Source organism: Eurosta solidaginis, chromosome 4, assembly GCF_040869045.1.
Source record: "Eurosta solidaginis isolate ZX-2024a chromosome 4, ASM4086904v1, whole genome shotgun sequence".
NCBI classification, from domain to species: Eukaryota; Metazoa; Arthropoda; class Insecta; order Diptera; family Tephritidae; genus Eurosta; species Eurosta solidaginis.
The window spans coordinates 128,749,959-128,774,557 of NC_090322.1; the positions used below are offsets into that span (position 1 = coordinate 128,749,959).

The 24,599-nt window shown below is 39.3% G+C and overlaps 1 protein-coding gene and 1 pseudogene across 3 annotated transcripts in view; one reads left to right on the top strand and one right to left on the bottom strand.

The window, feature by feature from the left end:
* The window catches only part of NetA (Netrin-A), a 425,004-nt gene that overhangs the window by 246,183 nt on the left and 154,222 nt on the right, over window positions 1-24,599 (bottom strand). The window lies entirely within an intron of this gene.
* On the top strand, window positions 20,571-21,374 carry LOC137247718 (craniofacial development protein 2-like; annotated as a pseudogene).

Consider the following 24,599-nt stretch of genomic DNA (forward strand, 5'->3'; position numbering starts at 1 on the left):
ACAACACGGACCCCAACTCATTGAAAAAAACCTTCCACATTTGTTTTATGTTTTTGAAGACCTGAGCCCCCATGCGAACAACGACATATCATTCCACCGAATACAGTCACCGCTCCACCTAAAAAATTGTATGTTGTTGTTGTGACATACTTGTACCTGTCACATGCATGTCACGCGAATTTAGGTAGTGCTTATTGTATTTTGTTATTGTTTCTTTTGTATTTTTTCAAATGCGCTGCAATGAGATTTACGTTAATTCGCGAGCAGAAAGCTTTGGATCGTACAGCACATGAGGTTAACTACGGCACTTTCGTCTTCTTTCTTTTCATATTTTCACTTTCGCAGTGGGTAAAAAATGCATTTTATTGCTTTCTTATACCTAGTTGTACTTAACACATCTGGTTTTGTTCGAAAGCATAGCGGCAGGTTGTAATATCTCTGCAGAGAAAATGGGAGTCATGCAATGCACTAGTTTCGCACTACAGGTTTAATTACTACTTCCGAACTGGTTCTAATAGGATGCAGATCAGTTCAAAATGAGACCCAACACGGGATATATAAATCTCTCTTTATTTGAAATGGGCCATAATCCGTTTCCCCTTATTTCAAAGTTTCTGCACGTTGCGAATGGGCTTAGCCAAAACGAAGTTGAAATATCTTTGCGATTACATACATATTAATGTGGGAATATAGAAATGGACAACTAGACGGACTTATACGATAGTATGAACGGACTATAGTATGATCGGACAATAGTACAAACAAATACACCTCTGTACATTCGAGGAACAACGAAAATGACACACAAAGACAGACGAGAGATACAAGCGACTGAAGAGAAACACAGTTTACGTGGTACCGCAGGCCACAACGGACGTCTATTTACACTTAATTAAAATCAATAAAATGTGTTATAAACTATTTTACTAAATACCATTTGAACTTATTTTAATGGAACAGTGATCTCAGCGAATAAATGGAATTAACTCGTGAAAATTTTCGTGCGAGGCTTTTTAACGACTTTCGACGTGGATTATCAAGACAGGAGTGCTTTGAACAACTTACTTTCACTTTTGGTGATGAAGCCTGTTCTTAATTAGCTTAGTGAATGACCCTTCTTCATATATTTAATGCAACCCTGAATATATTATTAAATGTCAAATAAAGAACATGTCTTCACTTCCGTTTGAATTACAATTGTGCTTACACGCCTTTAATTTATCCATTGTGCAAATCGGTTTGTATCTTTAAAATCAACAGGTTATGGGCCTATATGATAACGCGCATAAATTATAAATTGTGTAATTCTCGAAGTCTAACAAAATCTTAGCGATCGGTCGCATAAAGTATTATTCCATAAATTGTTCACATCATAATGGCGGCAAACCACAATAATTTATCGTTTGATAAGCTAAAAGGCCGTGAAAATTTTGATGTGTGGAAGCTCCATGCAAAATCATATCTGGTTATAAAAGGGTGCCGGGAAGTAGTAAAAACAGGACTACAAGCAAATCCTCCAGAAAAAGATAAGCAGGCAGATCAGCGGGCACTTGCAGAAATCACGCTAATGATTGAGCCGATAAATTTTTCGCACATCGCGACAGCTACGACGGCCAAGGAGGCTTGGGATGCCTTAGTATCGGCGTATGAAGATTCCGGACTAACGCGTAAAGTTGAGTTGTTGAAACAACTCGTACAATGCAAGCTTTCAGACTTCTCCTCAATGCAGGAGTACCTAAATACATTGGTCATGACGTCTATAAAAGTGAGAACCGCTGGGTTGAATATTGATGACGAAGTTACCGCATCATTGATATTGGCAGGTTTACCAGATGAATTTCGAGCTTTGGTCTTAGCCATCGAAAATTCAAAACAACAGCTTACGATCAATAATGTGAAAACACTATTATTGCAAGAGGCAAAATTTGATAAACCAAATGGTGATTGCGCTTTATATTCCAAAAGTAAATATAAGCCTAAATTTGTCAAGTGCCACACTTGCAAAGAATTGGGACATTATGCTAAACAATGTCCAAATAAAAGAAAAAGGAACAACACTGGCGCAAATACTGAGAAAATACTCTTTGCTTCTTTGCTTTCACACGACAGCCGCACAGCTGATTGGTACGTAGACTCTGGTGCAACAGGACATATGACGCAAAACAAACAATTGATTTCTAATGAAAAGCCGACAATTGGCAAAAATATTATAGTAGCGAATAATAAAACAATTCCAGTGGTATCAAGCGGTACAGCAAAATTGTGTTTGTCCACAGGACATGATGCAGTGCTCAACGTCGATTACGTACCCGAATTGTGTGTAAATTTACTTTCCGTGCGTGAAATGACTAAAAACGGCAACAAAGTTTTATTTAAAGAAAATTACTGCCGAATTTTTGATAACAAAGACAATCTGATTGCTACCGCGACCGCAGTAAATGACCTCTATCGTCTAAATTTACGTGAAAACAAAGTTAATAGTGCACTTTTCGCAAATAGTGATTACGAGTTATGGCATCGTAGATTAGGCCACATTTGCAACGAAAATTTAAATAAAATCAAAAACACCTGTAGTGGTGTAGATTTCAACACTCCTAGTAAAGAGCAATGCATTGTGTGCATCAAGGGGAAACAAACCCGTGCTTCGTTCAAAGAGAGTGGTACTCGAGCTGAAAATTTGCTTGACCTGGTGCACTCAGATGTGGCAGGACCTTTCCAAGTAAAGTCACATTCGGGCTGTAGATTTTTTGTGACTTTTATAGACGATTTCTCGAGAAAAATTACAGTCATACCAATCAAACACAAATCGGAAGTATTCGAGGAATTTATAAAATATAAAAGCTTAGTGGAAAATCAATGTTCGCGTAAAATTAAAATACTACGTTCGGATAACGGCACTGAATACACAAATAACAAATTTAAAGAATTTCTTATGAAAAATGGTATTGTACACCAAACGTCTGCCCCATATACACCTGAGCAAAATGGTGTGGCAGAACGTTTCAATAGAACAATAGTGGAGAGAGTGCGGTGTATGCTTGTTGACTCGGGTTTGAGTAAAAGTTTTTGGGCTGAGGCATCGGTAACTGCAGCTTACATTTTAAATCGAACTCCGTGCGGCAAAGAGTCGCGTTGTCCAGAAGAAATCTGGTCAAACAAAAAACAATCGCTTAAGCATATACGGGGTTTTGGCTGTAAAGCCATGGTGCATGTGCCCAAAGAAAAACTACAAAAACTGGATGTAAAATCCGCAGAATGTATAATGGTTGGTTACTGTAACGCTTCAAAAGCATATCGGTTATTTGAACCAAAATCACGCAAAATTATCGTAAGCCGTGACGTTGTTTTTATTGAAAATCGAGAGTTAAAAGCACACGATACCCAACTTTTCTTTGACTTATCTGACTCCAGTGACGTTCTCAATTCAGGGGCAGAAAAGTGTGATGAATTTTCAAACTATAAAGACGAACCAAACGTAAAAGTTGAAGATGGATTAAGTGAAGATGTACGTGCAGACTCACCAAGCTTCGAAAGTGCGGATTCTGAATTAGATACTGACGAAAACATTTTGCGGCGTTCCGAAAGATTAGCAACCAAACAAGGTAAATGTAATTTTAATTTTGTTGCTATCGATAATGTTTCAAAAGATCCCGAAACGCTTAATGACGCAATCTCTGGCGAAAACGCCGAAGACTGGATGCTCGCAATAAATGAAGAAATGTCGTCGCACCGTTCAAACAACATTTGGGTTTTGACTGAGCGACCACCCGGCAAGAAGGTTATCAAATCAAAATGGGTGTTTAAGACAAAACAAGACGCTAGTGGTGAAGTAGTTCGACATAAAGCTAGACTAGTCATTAAAGGTTTTAGCCAAGAGAAGGGCGTTAACTACGATGAGACATTTGCTCCAGTTGTCAGATACACATCAATTCGATTGCTGCTCGCCATTGCAGCTAAGCATAACTTGTTTATTCATCAAATGGATGCCGTAACCGCTTTTTTGAACGCTGAATTAAAAGACGAGATCTATATGGCGCAGCCAGATGGCTTCGACGATAAATCTGGTCGCGTATGCAGGATACAAAAATCACTTTATGGCCTTAAGCAATCGAGTAGGCTTTGGAATGAGAAGTTTAACGATGTTTTGTTGAGCCTTGGTTTGGCTCGTAGCGACATCGACCAATGTGTTTATTATCGAACAAATGATAACGAAAAATTGTTTGTTGCTGTATACGTCGATGATGTATTTCTCTTCTCCAACAATACTGAGGCGATATCAAAGCTTAAACGAGAGTTGTCATCGATCTTCAAAATGAAAGACATCGGTGAAGTCTCTTCAGTATTAGGCATGCGTGTTAGAAGGAACAATGATACAGGTACTATTAAAATAGATCAATCACAGTACGTAGCTGACTTATTGCAACGATTCGGAATGTCTGATTGCAACCCAGTATCCACGCCGATTGATTTAAATCAACGAATTAGTTCCAAGATGTGTCCGTCAACTGAAAGTGAAAAACAAGAAATGCGAGAGATTCCATACATGCAGGCAATCGGGTGCTTACTTTTCGCATCACAAATAACACGCCGAGACATTTGCTTTGCTGTAAATTTATTGAGTAGGTTTTCTTTAAACCCAGGAAAGGCACACTGGGTTGCAGTAAAGCGTATTATGAGATACCTTAAGGGTACCATTGACAAAAGTTTAGTTTTCACTCAGGAAGTCAGTGATATTACAGGATTCTGCGACGCTGACTGGGGTAGTGATCTTGATGAAAGAAGATCGACCACGGGTTATGTGTTCAAATATCAAGGTTGCGCCATTTCCTGGTGTACGCGCAGACAACGCACTGTAGCGCTCTCGTCGACCGAAGCAGAATTCATGGCAATCACTGCTGCCATTCAAGAAGCACTGTGGCTACAACGTTTTTTTAATGAATTGGAAACAGGGGCAATGAAATCACTTATTTTACATTGCGACAATAAAAGCGCCATTCGGATTGCAACAAACAATTCATATTCACCCCGAACCAAACACGTACATATCAAGCACCAGTTTATTCAACAAAATCTAAAAGCTGTAAGATCTGTCTTAATTACATTTCCACGAATGACATGGCTGCTGATATTCTCACCAAAGGCGTATCTAAGGGCAAACATACTCATCTTTCTGAAGCTCTTGGACTTGCTTAAGTTAATACTTAATATATTTATTCATTTCTATAAACATTTCATCAAAACATGTACATAATTTTTACTCGTATACATATTTAAAAAGAATTGTCATTCAGGGAAGGTGTTGTTAATTAGCTTAGTGAATGACCCTTCTTCATATATTTAATGCAACCCTGAATATATTATTAAATGTCAAATAAAGAACATGTCTTCACTTCCGTTTGAATTACAATTGTGCTTACACGCCTTTAATTTATCCACTGTGCAAATCGGTTTGTATCTTTAAAATCAACAAAGCCCCGTCTTTTGCCACCGTGAAACGCTGGTATAACCAATTCCATCGTGGCCGCCGTGCGCTCAGGGACGAAAGTCGTGAAGGTCGTCCAAAATCAGTTGTTGTGCAAAAAAACATTGACGCTGTGCGCGAACTTATATTGAAAGATCGTCATACGACTTATAGTGAGATTGAGGCATCCCTGGGCATTAGTATGGCGAGCATCAATAAGATATTGCATGAGCATTTAGCTGTGAAAAAATTTGTTTGCGTTGGATCCCGCATAATTTGACAAAAGCTCAATCCTCAATACCTCAACCGGTGTGGAAAAAGTGCTACGAAAATTGGTTTGAACGCATGCAAAAGTTTATTGATGGAGAATACTTCGAAAAACAATAAAGACATTTTTGATAATAAATGGCTGTTTTTCATTATTAGGCTCAAAATATAAATAGCAACCCTCGTATGTATGATAGTAGAATTCTATGAGTGCACACTTTCTTTTGCAAGACTTCACATATTAATTATATCCAGCGTATACCAGTGATATAGATTCAGAGGTTACGGATATATATGGAAATTTGAACTTCTATGGGAAGGTGTCACGCTCTTTTGAATTAAATGGGTTTATTTAGCTTGACTTGACGGGCTGGCTGGTTGGCTGGCTGGCACGAATTTTGTAATTGAAATTTAAGTAACTTCCCGATAAGCTACAAGCTAGAAACTTGGAATATAGTTCAGAACCTGATGACAATGCAATAATAAGAAAAAACTTCGATAGGTGGCGCATGGATCGAAATATTTAAAAAAATTGTATTTGTGGTCTGATTTTTTTTATATTTGGAATGTATAATACATACATGAATAGAAAGCGACATATGAAAAAAGCGCCGCTAGGTGGCGCAAGGATCGAGATATTCAAAAAAATCGTATTTGTGATCTGATTTGGCTCATATTTGGAACAAATATTAGATACGGTCCGGTAGAAGTGACATCAAAATATTTTGTAGTTCGAGGAGGGATAAGCATACGTGGCGCAGAGTCGAATAAAGCCTTTGGAATGATTATGTATTGAGGACTTAGATTGTAACAAATTGTCAGGAAAGTAATAATGAGTCACAAATTGAACTAAATAGAATGAAAAATGATAGGCAATTAAATAAAGACTAAAAGCTTGAAAAAAAAAAATAATTAAAAAAAAATTTTAAGTTAAACGGTTTATTGAAAACAATACTTACATGAAGTAATAATACTAAAAGCTAGAAAATAATTAGGTAGGTCCTAGGTACTAGTCATCACACTCCTAAAAGCGTTGGGCGCGTGCTATGTTCCTATGTTCTACGGTTAAGACAAAACTACTTATAGGACTAGGCATCTCTCTCTTGTGTAATTTCTTCTACTTGAAAGTACTTGCAGCCGAGATAAACCGCTCGGGTGCCACCTATTAAAATATTTATACTTATACATAGAAGCAAGCTGAAACTCGTTGTATTGGCTTGAAAAGTCGTGCCCTGGGACTTGTGTTTTAAGTACTGAATAAAAAGGCAAAAAAGGTGTCTTGTAGTAAGCGCTGCCAAGACAAGCTACTTACTATGTTCGAAGATGGCGGAAGCCCATTTGCATGATGACATCCATATCTCTCTTGGAAGCTACAGATTTGAACCCATGAACTACTTATTATATATAGGAACAAGCGATAATACCGAAAATGTTGTTAGGTCAGAAGTTCAATTCAGCGCTACTTTTAACTAAGTACGTAATTGATAGGTAAAGTAATCTGATAATTTTCTTTGTTTCTTATGATACCTGCTAGGCTCTATACGCTGGTAGTACAGATGCATGGGCAATGAAAATGAGACGAGATGACTTTTGGAGCATTCGAGAAAAAGGTTTTTTTAAGTTTTTTGGCTGAGGTGTATAAGCCTTTCTACATACATCTAGGAGTATAAAAGCAGCGTATGTGCTGACTAATCTTAGTTGAACACTAGAATGAATGAGGCTTCCGCCCAGAAAACTTATATAGGAGGTTGAGCGCCATTTAAAGAAGATGTTTATATTTCTTTCTAAAAATGACTTAAATTTATATTGAGTACAGCTAGGTATATATTGTCGGTTAATCCGAACTAAGGCAGCCTTACTTACTATTTTTGGTATTACCTATTTGGTTGTGTTTTATTCTTTTACAGCAAGTTTTTTGCTGCGAATGATTTCTAAAATTTATTGGACATATAAAAAGTTGCAGTTGTAGCATGTAAATAATTTGAGCGCAGGCAACAGGAACTCTAGAGTTCGCGAATGTTAATGTAACTGTTTGTCACAGCGACTGAGAGATCGAAACAAATGGGAGCGACAGATTCGAAGTAGTCGCTGTGATGGCATTCGCATCTTGCTCACAATCACCAAAAATTGCAGAGCAAATCACTGCTGTCTTCGCAGAAAAAATTAGCTGCGACCATATGAACTAATGAACTTGTTATTCGTGCTGCTACTTTACTGGCAGATGTCACAGAAATTGGCAAATGAGTCTTAAAAACAACCTCGCTAGTGAATCACTGCATATCCAACACGCTCCCAACATCAAAAAGCACATACACAGTTTCCCTAATTGATATGGTCGCAGTTAATTATTCTTATGTAGCGAGAGCTGTGTTTGCGATTATTGGTAATCGAGGTTATCATTTGCGATTTGTATCTTATTGTAATGAATTTTGGGAAATTCGGCTTATTTGAAACCTTCTGCTAACGTTCGAATCGCTAAACTGTTGAATAAATCACTCCAATATTTAGTGTTGCCAACTGGTCTTTATTTAGATTACTTTGGGAGTAATACTTCACAATTATACTTCACAACCAATAGCGTGATTAAATCAAAACTGATTGTTCAGCTTGCGCTGCTTTTATACTCTCCGTTGTTCGTTCGCATTTTTCTCCAAAGGTCTAGACCGTTCACATTCTAGAACTCTTGTATCTCCTGTTTGGTAATTAGTTATATGAGCACATGCATATTTGTAGTTTATAGCCATATATATGCCTGTGTATATTTGAGTAACTGCTTGGCGGCCACCGTGGTGTGATGGTAGCGTGCTCCGCCTATCACACCGTATGCCCTGGGTTCAACTCCCGGGCAAAGCAACATCAAAATTTTAGAAATAAGATTTTTCAATTAGAAGAAAATTTTTCTAAGCGGGGTCGCCCCTCGGCAGTGTCTGGCAAGCGCTCCGATTGTATTTCTGCCATGAAAAGCTCTCAGTGAAAACTCATCTGCCTTGCAGATGCCGTTCGGAGTCGGCATAAAACATGTAGGTCCCGTCCGGCCAATTTGTAGGGAAAAATCAAGAGGAGCACGATGCAAATTGGAAGAGAAGCTCGGTCTTAGATCTCTTCGGAGGTTATCGCGCCTTACATTTTTTTTTTGTGCTTCGGCTGATAACTACATGTGTAGATGTGAGAGATATCTCTTCGGCGTCTTCTACATAAGTGTTGGTAGCTTTAACGTGGACACGTATATAAGAGTGGCTGCTTCATGTTTTTGTTGTTGCGTGATTATTTACTAACAGCTTAGTGATGTCAACATTCGCCACAATATTGTACTTCTATCAATGTTGAGCTACAGTTACGGATAAATATTGGTGCGACTCAGACGTCATAGTCACAAGTCACGTTGTTCTTAAAAAATCGCAGGATCTACCAAATCTATTCAATTCCTCTCCCTATGCTACGTTGCCGCACCGATCATCGCAATTCCTTTGAGCACGCATTACCGCTGTTTAATTGCAGTTGTTGCACATTTAACGTGCCGTTGTTGTTGTTGTTGATGGAAAGCGGCTTGCGCATATGTTAATTGCAAATTATGTCGGCCACATTGAAGTGCGAAATATTTTCGCGAATGAAAGGCATTTTTTACACCACCAACGTTGCGCGTTACGAGTGTGAGCTCTTGCCACCCATAGCCTGATGCCCACTTCCATCACCAGCAGCGCGCCTTGTTGCACTGCATAATTTTGCGTTAAATTTTACATTTAATTGTCCATCGCGCATTGCGGGCGCATTGTTGCAAAGAAATGTTTGATGGTTTTGTTGTTTTCCCCATTTCCTGCTCTGCATTCAACGATATTTCATAAAATTCGCTCCTTCTGCTCATTGAACGCTTTGTGAATAAATAAAAAGACACCAGAGCAATCTCTTCCTCCACATTCATGGTACAAGCGCCGAATCCGCTTTTTGGCTTTCCGCTTTTTATGTGTATTCCCTTTTTTTGATGCTGCGGCAGCGTTGGCATTCAATTAACATCGATCGCAATTACAATGAAAATGCATTAAATTCACTTAAACCGCGCGCAAATTGGAGGCTCTGCCGAGTGCTCCTCTCCACATTTATGCACTTATTTACTTGGAGTTTGTTCATGCTCGTTCGGACGTGTTAATTTGTTAATTTGACCGTGAAACAACACTTTTCATGACGTTCGCGCCTCGGATATATTAACATAGAATTTATATTTAATTCAACCAAACTTTTAATTATTAACACGCTACCGAATTGTTATTGCCAATTTGATATGTTGGCATATGGTGACAGTGACAGTTCATACAGACTTTCTACTAAAGCCCGATGTTTGATTTAAGGGGAATAGATTCTGTGAAAAAGCAGTAACTTGTTTTTATAATTCGCCCTGGACTATTAGACCAAGAGTGCTCAAGATGTTTGGCTAATAGAGCCGTGCGACAACAGCAGAAAAACAATTCGACTGCTGAATGGAACATCACCCTATCTTCGATGCCGTTTCGAAAACGCAATATCTCGGGCTTTGTTTCAAAACCGACCTATCTAAGCTCAAATCCAATACAATTTACCATTAGCGGGGGTGTTTACGAAAAAAATTCTTAGATAGGGCGTTATTCGAAAACTTTCTGAGATAGGGCATTTTCGAAACGGCAGCCCAGATATGGTTATATTCCGTTCCAGTGCGATAGTTTCTTTGAAGAAAGGATATAGAATTCAGAACAATATATCATGGGGTAGAGCTATCTCGTGTGGCAGTGTTATAGGGCCAGAGAGCAATGAGTAGGGTCTATAATAATAGAAGATTAGCGTGGGCCCGAAAGAAACGGCAATTTTTCAAACCGTATTTGAGATAAAGGAAAATAAATTTGAAAACAGGGCAATGAATGTGAGTTTCTATTCTTAAAAGGATGTTGAAAAAAATGTATGACTAAAAAAAATCAATTGAGGTTTTTTACATTAAAATAATTTTTTTATTTATAGTGCGTAAAAAATTAATGAAGCAAACACTTAAGAATATTTTAAAGGTATTTATGATCACCATACCACATTATCTCCTGGACAATGAAATTTTATTAAGCATAAAGTCATTTAACAGCAATGACAAATCACCGCCACTCCTTCATACCCCTATAAACACACTCTACCTTGCTTCTCACAATCACTTTATTACGTGAATACGCTTTCTAGTGTCGCATGAATTTCTAATGTACAACACGTAATTCAAGTCATAAAAAATGGAAGTGCGTTACAGCCCATAAATAACTTTACACCTGCCCGAAATGGCCATTTTAAAAGCTTAACATGATTAATTTTAACGACGATTGCTCAGACGGAAATATTGCTTGAATGGGTTGAGCAGCTATTTTATAAGAAAATAGTATGCTGAGAATGTATAGTTGCTGCCGTTGCTTCTCTCGAACTCTCATCGTGCTTATTATTAATAAGAGTCTGTGTAAACAGCTCTTTACGTTGCTTTGACATAGAGCGAGCCTTTGATAAGGCTCTTTCGACGGCCGTGATCGGGCCGCTGATAAGTATGGAACTAGAACGGATTCTGCTGAAATGTGAAACTCGGACCATTAGTAGAGGTAGGTTGTCAACCAAATTCCACAACTGAAGTGACGGGACAAGCAACAACAAAATATTTTAGATTTTTTTTAACCCAGGGCATGTATCGACGGTTGTTTGGAAAGCCGTCCGAGTGTACATCTCCTCAGCTAAACTCATCGGACGTTCGGAGACTCGGTGGGCTGAGTCAGGTGGACTGGCATTAAATTCTGGAATAACGGAGCTGGTTATTTATACGAGGAGATTGAAGATACCCGCGCTAAGAAATCCCTCGTTTGGAGCAATACCGTTAGTAATTTGTGATTGGGTTAAGTATTCGGGTATTATATTGGACTCTAGCAAGGATATAGTTAGAAAGGCCTCGGTGCTTTGTACTGCTGCAGGGGTTTATCGGTAAAAGCTTAGTACTCTCGCGCTAGCACTCTCGCGATTTTGCTCTATGAAGTAATGGTCTCATTGGACGCATTTAACACTTCGAGTTTTACCTAAATGTTACTGTAAGTGAAACGCACAGCCCTGATTGGGCTACTGACACCTTAATCTTCTCCCAGACAAGGCACACTATTCCATGCCATTGTCAACCTCATCTACACATGGCGAGTCCCATTTCTTTAGCAGCCGAGCCTCTGGCGAGCCCAATGGCCCACTCATTTCATCATTGTGGTCGTAAAAAATTGTTATCGAGATGGTTGGGCGTGTACCTTAATAGTGCTTGTTACCTTTCAAGGCGAATGTCTCGGCTCACTAAGATTTTCGATGAACTTTTCAGGATCGAGATTGGATTTTTCGATACTACTAAGCTACTTCTCTGATAAGCTATTGCTACGTCACCGTCATCATATGTGGTATCATAAAGACCTTCATGTTGTCGGAACAAACGTCTCTTGTCGGGATAACTGTCAAGTTTTCTTGTTGTTGAAATAAAGTTATCCTTAATGAAAGTCTTCAAACATTTAAAGATTACTATCTACTTCAAAAGTGTAATAAAATCAAAAAGTCATTTGTGCATACATAAGCTACCTTCTACAAATTTACATGTGCAAGATTTTTACAAATCTTCATTTTGTAAACAAAAAATCAACACAAAAATAAAAAAAGCAAAAAATTTCTGTGACAGTTGTAATAAATCGCCCGACTAAAATTGCATGCAAACCAATGCGGTCTGTGGCAAGTTAGTGGTTGCAATTGCATGTCGAATGTTGCATGCCACATTCAACATGCTTCATGCTACTTACTCAATACTTACATATGTATGTTTTTACTTACATTCATATTTATGTATGCTGTTATATTGACAACTTGATGAGCATTAAAGTACCTCGAGATGTACAGCAATGTGAGGCAAAAACAAAAAAGCTCAAGTACTCAAACTCAAAAATAACAAATTAGCGGTAGTTATAATAAACTAGTTGCCACAACGAAACAACAATTTAATAGTCGAAAAGCCAAGCAACCAACTAATAAAGAAGTTTTTTGCTACAATCGCCAATGGCTAAGTAGCAGCCACTCAAGTGTCATCATAATCAACAACGACATCGTCAACGCCAACAGTCAGCAGCTAAATAAGTAGCACTTTTCAACACACGACAACAACAATGTTATACTTAAAATGTTCATATTCATTGTTGATAGACTCAATTTGAAACTATACAGATGAATATGTACGTATGTATGTATGTAAGTGGTAAAGCTTCGACCCACTCGCAACATGCAACAACAGCATCAAAGTGAACACTTTTAATTTTAATTTTATTTTTAATTGTATTAGACTGGAGCAGTGGCTGTTAACAATCTAAGCTGGTGTCAACTAAGAAGCAAAGACAAAAATAACAGAAAAAAATTCGTGACACCAGTTGAAGGGTATGTTCCTGAGTAAATACTTAAATTACGAGGGTTGCTAAGTATTCATGTCTTGATATACTGCAATGCCAAACTTTTTCTGAACATTTGGAACGTAATATATTACGAAAACGGGGAGCACTCTCAAAGGAAGGTTGAAAAGCCCGGGCTTAAAATTTCACTCCTTGTCAGGATAGAGAGAACGAGTTTCCAATCCCCCATGACTTTACCTTTTTCGTAAAAAATTTACTCATCATATTTCGCTCAGTACAAAGACTCGACGAGAGAGGGAGGGATTCCCTGCAGGTCCGAAATTTCGTAAGGGGCCAGGTGAAAAGTCGGTTGATGCATGTCTTCACAGATATTTTACTGACCTGAATAAAATTAAACGATTTACTAAAACTTACCAAGATATTTCAAAATATGCAATGCTAATATACTTTTTTGATTAAGAATGTGCCGAATTTTCTGTCGGTGTCCGTGTCAATACCGCCAAGAAAATGTGGAAAATGAATATCAGACGAACTCCGGCAGCTCGAGTTTCAGAGAAAATCTTTGTAACATGTATATACATTTACATCTACGGCCAAAAAAACGCTCATCGACAATTTAACATAGTAGTAGCGTATGGAAACCTTTCGGTCATAGTGTATAACGCATACCAAAATTTAAAGTGAAGAGTAGGGGAGACACATACTTTTTATACTCAGCTGAGCAGAGCTCACAGAGTATATTAATTTTGTTCGCATAACGGTACTCCGTAACGGCATAAACTAAATCGAGATAAATATAGACTTCTATAAATCAAAATGATCTGGGCGAAAAAAAAAATCCATTTAGCCATACCCGTCCGTCCGTCTGTCTGCCCGTGAACACGATAACTTGAGTAAATTTTGGGGTATCTTAATGAAATTTGGTATGTAAGTTCCTGGGCACTCATCTCAGATCGCTATTTAAAACGAACTAAATCGGACTATAACCACGCCCACTTTTTCGATATCGAAAATTTCGGAAAACCGAAAAAGTGAAAAGCGATGAAACTTGGTAGGTGGGTTGACCTTATGACGCGGAATAGAAAATTAGTAAACTTTTGGACAATGGGCGTAGCACCGCCAACTTTTAAAAGAAGGTAATTTAAAACTTTTGCAAACTGTAATTTGGCAGGAACGTTGCGCCTATTACTATATGTGATGACGAACACGCCAATTTAAAAAAAATTTTAAAAGTAAAATTTTAACAAAAAATTGAATATCTTGACAGTATATAAGTAAATTATGTCAACATGCAACGCCAACATGTGTCTCCACAGCTCTCAGCTGAATACGTAATGTTCGATTACACCCGAACTTAGCCTTCCTTACTTGTTAGTACTAATTTTATGGGCAACAATTTCATAAGTGTATAAAGTTATGGACTAAGTAACCTATATAAAGTTTAAATGAATGTATATACATGTAAAAAAGAACACATCTGTTGCCGAACATTCGCAAGTTCGACCCATTTAGGCTTTGTCAGCGAGGCTTCACTTCAGCCTTCGATATCTAGCTCTTAAAGGGTTGCGCAATATGAAGCTCTTTGATTGAGCGATATTATTTCGTAATAAATAATAATTTATCTAACTTCAAATAGTGCTACAATGCTCTCTCATTTGGAGGTCAGTAAATTCAGGCAGTGCCCACCTCTTGGCAGTTTACTTGGTCGCAGCTCCTGCATTTGCTGGTGGCAGGGGTACGATGTCGTTTGCGTGTTGGTCCGCAAAAGCAACAGTGATTCTATAGATTTTTTCCTTTATCTGTTTAGCATGGTCATTCTTCTTTTCCGATCATACTCAGGCCATATTTTTAATGTGATCTTCACTTGTCAGTTGAGCGCGAGTTAGAAATTGATTCTTTTTGTGTCTGTTGTGTAAAACTTACTTGATTTTTTGGGTTATGCGATACACGGCGACTGTTTTCGTACCATTTATTAAAGATCCACACTAGTTTATTGTAATAAGTATTGGAATGAACTGGAATCTAGATAGGCTTGGTAGTTGCGATTCTCCCGGGTTCTCGTACTGCAGCTTGAAACTTGCTTTGAGATTGAAGATCGGACTTAAAGTGCTACTTTTAATTATTTGAGGAAAAATCTATGCTGCGACACCGCGGTGACTGAGTTGACCGGGTCCTTTTATGAGAAGGATTGCAATATTCCGTGGTCAGTTAAGTATAACAACCGAGACCCGATGTTGGCAGCGAATTCAACGGCTAACCTAACAGCGCTGCAAGAATTAATTGAGAATGGAATTGGTCTGTGAGACCATAGTGCAGTAGTAGCGAGCTCCGTCTTCCACACCAAATGACCTGGGTTCAATTCCAAGGCAAACCAACAAATATTTAGAAAAAAGTTTTTCAAATACCTCTCGGCAGTGGATTCAAAAACACACAGAGTATATGAAAAGCTTTCTAAAGAAAATTCATCTTCGTTGTATCAGCCGGTCGTAGCCTGCATAAAAAATGGTGGTACTATACTAAACTACGCAAATTGTAAGAGAAGCGCGGCCTGAATCTCCACGGAGGTAAATCGCACCAGGTATTTATATATTTTCATATGCTTAGATTGAAGAATCCTCAAAATAAAGTAGTAGCCCTCGTATGTTTGAGTTAAATCAACAACAATCATAGCCACTTTATCCTGATTATATTTTGTAGTTTCGTTAGGGTCTGTTGCTTGTAACTGCAATTTAATTACCTATAAAGTTTTCATTTTATACCTAATCAAGGTTAACTGCGCAACGAACTATGATTACTGTAAATAAACTCTTGAAGACTCCTTCTTGCTCTTGCATAGCCTTCATTGAACTAAGGTGCTATTATGTGTTTGGTTTTGTTCTTACTTTAACGATGAATTTTCAGTAAGGAACCGCTGCTGAGTATTATTTCGATGAGAGCTGCAACTATAAGACACATTTTGAGGTATCTTCAACTATTAGTGTTTCCAAATACACACAAATGTACCACGGGATAGTAAGAGCGGAGACTAAAATACCAAAAGAAGTGTGATAGACGTGGCCAGACATGAAAGCTTTCAAATTTTACAACGACATCTCCAGGGACCATCTAAAGTAAGAGAAGAGCAGCTGGTGTTCTGAATTAGTGGTGTAACAAAGACTATGCCGCCGAGTACTAGCGCTCGTGCTTGCAGAAAAGCATCTCGCCACGATCCTTATTAATGTGAAGTTCTTCAACATAGCGTTTGTATGCGTACTGGAAGCGCAACCCATTCAAGGAATTGTAGGCAAAATTCATAGCTTCTCCAATTAAATTGTCAAACTAACCTAACTTTGGCCAATCCAGGTTATTTAGCAGTCGAGGCTCTGGCGAGCTGAATCTCCTCACCGATCGTGGGGGCTGTATGACCTACAAGGTTTAATGTGGTCATATCAAATAGTCCCCGAGATGCTGGGGCTAGTGACTTATTGCTGCTATTTTTTGGAACGTAAAAGATCAGTATACGGCAAGGAACCATCAACAGCGAAAAACCCCTCCACTAAACTTTGGGGGAGTCATCTTATACAAAAAGAAACGGAGACTCCTCCCTTTTAGCTACTTAAAGAAAAAGAAGATAATATGAGCAGTTCCACAGTCATGATGATGAAATTGTGCTTGTTTACTTCAATCCCATCACAGTTTGGTTGCACAATCTTGAAGCTCAGCCTTAGTTTGATGACCTCATGGGATGCTACCCCACCATATTTCAGGAAGAAATCCATGCAATAGAAGTCTGCGGTAGATAATGTCTACGAAGAGGCTCACCCTCGAGGAGCAGCTAATGTTTATACTTCCGGCAACGAAAGTATCAGCCAAACTCATTAATCTAAGTAGGGAAGACCTACGCAGTCTCCCTGGGTACTATACAGGATACTGTGGTCTACGATATCGCCTAAGTAAGTTAAATCTATCCGATACTCAAATTTGTCGTTTATGTGAGCTGGAGGATGAAACGCCGGTTCCCATTCTCTGTAAATACATCGCATGGCATGGCAGAAACTCTCCCATCTGGGTGGTGGGACTTTTAATCCCTATGTGATATGGAGTAAAAAGCCTGAAGACGACCATCAAAAGCCTCCACATTCAAAATTAGGCTGAAAGGTTATGCAAAATAGATCTACACAAAGGTCGCAGTGCTTTGAGGCCTAATAACAATAATAATACTAATAATAATAGATAGCATCTTCGAATAGAAAGATACTGATTGAGCTCAGCTCATAGTTCCAGGTTGCAACATAAACAGCTACAGCACTGCACACTTCTCGTAGTCCCAATTTTGATTCGGTAGCTGCGCTGGCCAAAAAAAAAAAACGTCTCCGCCTATATTGTGTACCAGCTATTTGTCGATCAATGCCTTTGCTTAACCACACATAGCATATGGCTAATATGACATAACAGTTCGGCATAATGACAAAACTATTGCCTTATTTTGTTGCGTAGTGAACATATCGAAGCGGGAAAAATTATAAATATTTCCATTGTTATTACAAAGAATAACACTTGGCTTGGGCAATGCTGGCAGGATGAGTAGATCCATACACAAATTTCATGTTTATAAAAATACCGCACAAACAAAAACAAAACGCCACCGATTCAAGTTGTTGAGTGGTTGAATAGCTAACCAAATGATGGGACTGTCTAGTTGACTTACTCATTGGCTGGCTGGTGCGCCGTTGGCTGACAACACTTATACTCACACGTTGAACATATATATGTACACACGTTTATGCGGCACCTAAAATCAAAACTAAAATCAAAGAAACGTTGAAAATTTGGTACCAAATGACGCGTTGCTCTATAGCTCCTGTAGCCACTTGAACGGAAGACGCGGTCGCAACGGGCGTTCCCGCCGTTTAAAGCTACTGTCTGTGCGGTGCTGGCGAGAAAACTTCATTCCGTAATGAAGATCGTAATGATCAACGCCATTGAATTTCATTTGGAAGTTTTATCTGTTGAAAGAAATCAGACATTGTGCATCGGACTCATTTTGATTATTTTTCTTGATTTTCGTTTGTTGTTTTCCTTCTTATTTGTTTATATTCAATTTTAAATACTTAATTAAGACACAACATTTTTTTTTTTGTCCCTTTCCCTATGTTAAAGGGTGCCTAAAAAAAGTTATTCCAAAAGAGCGGCTGCATTTACGCCATTCCGCTTCAGGGTATATATGAGCTAGAGGGTTTTATGATGAGAGAGGATCGTAAGCCGGGAAAACGCGATGACAGTGCAAGTGATAAGTGGGACCTCGAAAGTATGGAGTAAGTGAGCGTGGTGAGTGAGCAGCAGCTTTCTCCAATTCCGAGCAAAAGATGGGGAACGGTCGCCGCCTGAGCAACCGGAAAGGCAGCAGACAAAATCAGCGAAAACCCCTGCCTAATATAAACGATTTAAGGAAAAAAAAGCATTGGGCGCAGGTTACAGGTATTATTTTAATAGACGGTAAAGAGAGCGCATACACCCTATCCTCACCGCCGTGTGGAAAAATAGACATGACAACACACGCACATCCAAAGGTGCAAGCTGGACGTAAGAGGAAACCCGCAATACCTGGGAATACAGTGTGGCGAAACTGCAAAGCCAAGAGGAAAGGGGCATAGTGGCGGTATGAGTGAGGGACAATTGAGGGAGGGATGGATGAAGGGGTTTATAAACCAAATGGATTATTTCTTGAGACTCTGGTATACTCGTAGAAATTGTGATATGAGACGAGGCCAAGCAGCCTGCGTCTACAGAGTTAATTCATCCCAGCAATTCCAATCTACTGGAGGCACAATACCTTAAGCTTACTATTCAGCTGGATGGTAGCAAGGGGTTAAGTTTAAAAGGTTCAAAAAGAGTTGGTCTCAACCCCAAAAGGCACGAACAACCTCACCGTTGAAGTCGGTGACTACGATACCAAAGCCCAGATATGGATCCCATGTATGGTGAAATCAGATAAACCGTTGCACCTATTTAAGTGTCGTTACTCGAATGTACTGAAAAGAGATTGGAAGGTACTTATCATAGCTTGGCTCATGTATGTTAGTACATAGCTGCAACAGACGACTATCGTACGCCAGAAGCAGGGAAGGAGAAAAGGACTTCGAAATTCGAAAAATAGCGGGATAAGAAAAAACGTACGGTTAGCTGTAGAAAAGGTGAATGAAAGCACCCAGCTTAGTGAGATTGCGAGGCTAACGGATAAAACTTCTGACCATTAAAGTAAACTCTTAAGCTCTTTTGAGCGGGCATCGAATTTTGACCAATTCCAGAAATGGATGCCTTTAAAGAGTCAACCAAATCCGTTTAAGATAGATGAAAGGTCGCCTTTATCTAAGACTTGAGGTTCAAGGTGGACGTACTTGCAGAAATTGTCTTTTGGAATTACCGACGTAGGCCTAGTCAGTGACGGTAGATATATGAATTGCAGGTTGCAAAAAAAAAAATGATTGAACGCGGTCTGCGTTGCTGCCATGCACTCCTTAGATTAAAGGGGCTTTCTTACATGAGTCGATTTTCTGTTCTTTTTCTGTCAACCATTAGTGTCCTAGCAAAGTTCAAGTATCTACTAAGACTTGGACACAAATAGACTTTGTACATATGTATGTGAGATCTTTATTGGTCAGCCAGGTTAGCCTAACATAATCAAAATTTGATGTTGGCTCATTGTGAGGAATAAACGAGAATAATATCATCATGTTTGTTCTTGATTTTTAGACACCTTTTAAGTATTAAAGGAGGGCACCGTTTATTTGTTTACTTATGGTAACTCGCTTTAAGAGTTCACCTACTCGTTTTATTATCTCTTCACACAAAAAGCAGAGCATTTTAGGCCATTATTTATGTATATCTTCAAGAAGTGACTAACATACGAATTTGAGTGTGTGTATCCACTTTACTTGCTCACCTCATCTTTAGGCCACTTCAATTCCTATCAGCCGCTCGCAATAACTCTCAACTTCACAAGTTCAGCATTACGTAGACATGATCCCCATCCACATAATTGTGTGCAATACATTTTTACCTCATTTATGTTTATCTTGTATATCGTTTTGATTATTTGTTTGTGTTTAAGCTTCTCTATTTGTATTTGTTATCTTAACGTTATTTATTATTACAACTTTTATAATGAAAATAGAAGCGTTTAGTATTTATTTTTTTGTTTTTGAAGTTTAATAACACGTTATTTGGTTTTTATTTTTGCTCCCTATTTTTTTTTTTGTTTTATTGTACTAATTATTTTGTTTTAATTTTCAATTATTCAATAAAAATATTTATTTAAAAAATTTTTTTAAACTCACAGCGGATGTTTAATTTTTTTATAGCAATGAATATCGTTGATTCTAGCCCTTAAAACAGGTAAAATTTTCCACTGAGCGGGTTGTGCGCTGGGCTTGGGACCCGCCAAGTAAAACCATACTCCAATGAAATATAACAACAAGCCTCGGATAAATACATTCCCTATTGATGACGAACATGGCAAACGTTTCAAGGACAATGAATTGATGACATGCACCAGGAACGTCCGCTCCATAAATGGGATTGGTGCAGATGCCCGGCGGGTTGATGTCCTCGTCAAAGCAAAATCTGACATCACCGCCATCCAAGAAATGCGTTGGACGAAGCAAGGAAGAAAGAAGATCAAAAATTGTGACATCTATTAGAGTGGCCATACGAATAAGCCCAGTTTCGGCGTCGGATTCGGGGGGGGCAGAGAGAGACTTTGTCGCCAAGTGCTGGCGTTCACGCCTGTGGACGAGCGTCTCGCCGCTATCCGAATAAAACCAAATTTTTTTAATATATGATTCATCTGCGTCCATGCGCCGACAGAGCAGAAAGACGATGAGGTGAAACACACTTTTTATGAACAATTAGAATGCACATACGAGCGCTGCCCCCGTCATGATATAAAAGTCGTGCTTGGCGACTTTAACGCCAGGGTAGGCAAATAAGGTGTTTTTGGCCCTACAGTCGGAAAGTTCAGCCTACAAAATGAAACTTCTCCTAACGGACTGAGGCTGATTGAGTTTGCCGGTGCTCGAAACCTGGTCATATCCAGCACGAGGTTCATGCATAAAAAGATATATCAAGCTACATGGCTGTCTCCTCATCGAAATACTCTCAATCAGATCGATCACGTTGTGATAGACGGACGGCATGCCTCTGTTTTAGATGTGCGCACGATCCGAGGACCTAACATCGACTCGGACCATTATCTCGTTGCAGCCAAAGTTCGCACCCGCCTCAGCGCGGTTAAAACCAAGGAACAAAAAACACAAGGAAAGCTAGACGTCGAAAGGCTTCAATCACAACATACTGCCTATGATTTCGCAACTCGACTCTCACACCTGCTCTCTGAGAGCACAACTCATTCTGAAGGGATACAGGAGCATTGGGAGCATATCTCCAAAGCACTTTGTACTGCCGCCGAGGAAAAAATTGGTTACCGGCGAGCACGAAAAAACAACTGGTACGATGAAGAATGCCGCGTTGCAACCAAAAGAAAAAAACGCTGCCTACAGGGCTACGTTAAAAGCGAGTGCAACAGGAGGAGTGTATGAACGCTATCGTGAGTTGAAAAGGGAAGCGAGATGCCTTTTAAGGAAGAAAAAAGCAGAAGCATAAAGGCGTGAGTGCGAGGAGCTTGAGCTGCTATCTACCAGGAATATAACGCCCGAAAATTGTACCCAAAAATACCGCGACAGACGGAAGGTTTTAAGACCGGGGCAAACTCCTGTAGGAAAGAAAACGGTGACCTTGTAACTGATGTCCAGAGAGTGCTTAGATTATGGAGGGAATACTTCTCTGCTCTCCTAAATGGAGGCAGCGATTCACCGCGCAGAGATGACGAAACCGATCGCGCAATCGATGATGATGGAATACATGTCCTCCCGCCCGATTATGACGAAGTTAGAATAAAAACAACGAGATTGAAAAACAACAAGGCCGTGGGCGCTGATGGATTGCTTGCGGTGCTATTTAAGTACGGCGGCGAGGAGTTGGTAAGGCGCATGCAGCAGCTTTTTAGCAAAATATGGGCGGACGAGTGCATGCCCGACGATTAGAATCTAAGTGTTCTTTGCCCAGTCCACAAGAAGGGGATACTGCAAAATGCACCAACTATCGTGGAATCAGCCTTCTTAATATCGCATATAAGGTCTTTTCAAGTGTATTGTGCGAAAGATTGAAGCCCACCGTGAACCGGCTGATTGGACCTTATCAGTGCGGCTTCAGACCTGGTAAATCTACCATCGACCAGCTTTTCACAATGCGCCAAATCTTGGAAAAAACCCGTGAAAAGAGAATCTACACATATCACCTCTTCGTCGACTTTAAAGCCGCCTTCGACAGCATTAAAAGGAGCTGCCAATATGCCGCTATGTCTGAATTTGGTTTCCCCGCAAAACTTCTTTCTTTAATTTGATGCTGGAGAAAATTATACTAGCTGCAGAACTTAACCGCGCTGGAACAATATACTATAAAAGCGTGCAATTACTGGCATATGCTGATGACATTGATATCATCGGCCTAAACACCCGCGCTGTTAGTTCTGCTTACTCCAAACTGGAAAAGAAGTGGTAAAGATGGGTTTGATGGTGAATGAGGACAAAACGAAGTACCTGCTGTCATCGAGCAAAGAGTCAGCGCATACGCACTTTGGAAACCACGCTACTGTTGGCAGCCATAATTTCGAAATAGTAAAAGACTTCGTTTATTTGGGAACCAGCATCAACACTAGCAACAACATCAGCACTGAAATCCAGCGAAGAATCAATTTTGCCAATAAATGCTACTTTGGACTAGGTAGGCAATTGAAAAGTAAAGTCCTCTCTCGGCAAACGAAAATCATACTCTACAAGTCACTTATCGTACCCGTTCTTCTATATGGGGCAGAAGCATGGACCTTGACAACAGCAGATGAAGCGGCTTTGGGAGTGTTCGAGAGAAAAGTTCTTCGAAAGATTTATGGACCTCTACGCGTTGGCGATGGGCGAGTACCGAAGAAGATTTAATGTTGAGCTGAACGAGCTATACGCAGACATCAACATAGTACAGCGAATTAAAACGCAGCGGCTCCGCTGGCTAGGCCATTTTATGTGAATGAAATATGATGCTCCGGCCAAGAAAGTGTTTCTATCGGAACCCGCTTATGGAAGCAGAGGTAGAGGGCGGCCCCCACTCCGTTGGAAGGACCAGGTGGAAAACGATTTAAACTCCCTTGGTGAGGCCAATTGGCGCCGGTTGGCGGAGCGAAGGAGCGAACGGCGCGCCTTGTTGGACGGCCATAACCGTTTAGACGGTTAAGCGCCAATTAAGCAAGTAAGTATTAAATAGTGCGCTGAATTTAAATGTTCCTTTGTTTTTACATTTTAAAGTGTTTTCTCTTTTTTCTTAGTATCATTCCTGAAAAAGACCTTCAGAATAATGCGGTATGGTCTGCGGAGCACGGTGCCAGTGTTACCAGATCTAGCCCTTTTTTGTGTTTAGCTCCAAAAATTCAGGTTTATCCCCTAGCTCTTTTTTGGACCCTCTTTAAAATGTTTGCCCCTTTTTTTATTTTATTTTTTATTTATTAATTATTTAAAGTCGACGACAAACTATGGTCGACTGCATAATATAAAAGATATATAAATATAGAACTCAAAAGATAAAATTTAAGATATATCGAGATTTCAACAATGTAATATTACAAACAAAGACATATTAATGAACATTACTCTTTAATTTCAGAATATAATAATGATAAGAAATATGAGCAGAAATAAGATCTTATACCGAAATTTTTTACTGGCGGAATGCATCAGATTCCGGTCAGCATGATTTCGGAATGCAGTGGATTCCAATCTTCCTGTTGGAATGCAACAAGATTCCAATCAGCATGTCATGGGAATCCGGCAGTGCTAAGAGTAGTGTAATGAGGATACGCCCTCACAAGGCATAAAAAAGTAACATGACCTGTGTTGTTGGAAGGCACCGGATTCCAATCAACTCGATGCCTGACCCATAAGATTATACTGCCGGAATGCATACGATTCCGGTCAGTGACTCATAAAAAAGCATGCTTTTACGTTGTTGGAATGCACCCGATTCCAATCAACACAGTACTGTCTTGTTCCTTCCTAATGATACATGTTGATAAATGTTCCTCCATCCTTAAACGAGATAGTTCCTGTTTTTTATGGAAAAAATAAAATGCCGGCAAATTAAATTAGCTTGTATCTCTTAAATTAGATAGGCAAGTATTGCATTACGTATAGCGGCAAAAGTACATTCAAGATTGATACAGCTATACAAGTCATTGTAGTGCGCGCACCAGATAAGAAGAGGATTATTTTTAGCAAAGTTTCGTCGACAAAGGGGTAAATAGAAAGGAACGTAGTGTCTAGATACTCTAGGGGGAACCGTAAAAATCAAGCGGCTGAGAGGGTCCGCAGAATCAATTTCTCCAATAA